The sequence below is a fragment of the Octodon degus genome, unplaced genomic scaffold, assembly GCF_000260255.1.
Source record: "Octodon degus isolate 3935 unplaced genomic scaffold, OctDeg1.0 scaffold00091, whole genome shotgun sequence".
Lineage (NCBI taxonomy): Eukaryota > Metazoa > Chordata > Mammalia > Rodentia > Octodontidae > Octodon > Octodon degus.
This window is the reverse complement of record NW_004524667.1, coordinates 1,241,893-1,242,536: the sequence shown is the minus strand read 5'-3', so window position 1 is coordinate 1,242,536 and position 644 is coordinate 1,241,893.

Sequence of the window (644 nt, the reverse complement as noted above, 5' to 3'; positions counted from 1 at the left end):
TCTCCAACACTAGAACGCAGCTCTGACTGGGACACCCCGCTTCCCGCGCAGGCGCCCTCGGATGCTGGGGGGGGCAGAGGAGGCAGCTGTGGGGCGCAACGGGGGAGAGGGAAGGGATGCGTGCGGCGGGAACGGACCTGGCTGGAGCGCAGGGCGCGACGGAGGACGAAAGCGGCAGAGCCTCGTCTCCAGCCCTGTTCCCCCGGCGCTGCGGCGGCGCGGGGCGCGGGGCCTGCGGCGCGGCGTCGTGACGTCACGGTGGCGGCGGCCGTGGTTGGCGCAGGGTCCGCGGCTGCAAAGTGTGAATTACGCCGGGCTCGCGCCGGCGGCGGAGTGAAGTCAGGCTCCGGGGGAGGGGAGGGGCAGGGCTCCGGCGGCGGCGGCGGCGGCGGCCGAGCTGGTCGCTAGTCCAGAGCCCCGCGCGCCCTGGTCCTGCCACTGGCTGCAGCCGTTTTTTACTGCACCGCTTGGCTCCGCTAGTGTTGGGCTGACCCCGGACCCTCTGCTCTCGGCCGAGACCTGCGGCGGCGGGATCTCCACTCAGACTTTGCCTGCGCTGCCCGGCTGGCGCCCCGTCCCCACTAGCCCGAGCGGGACGTGCGCGGGTCCTGGTGACTGGCGCTGCGGCGGCCGGGGCGGAGGAG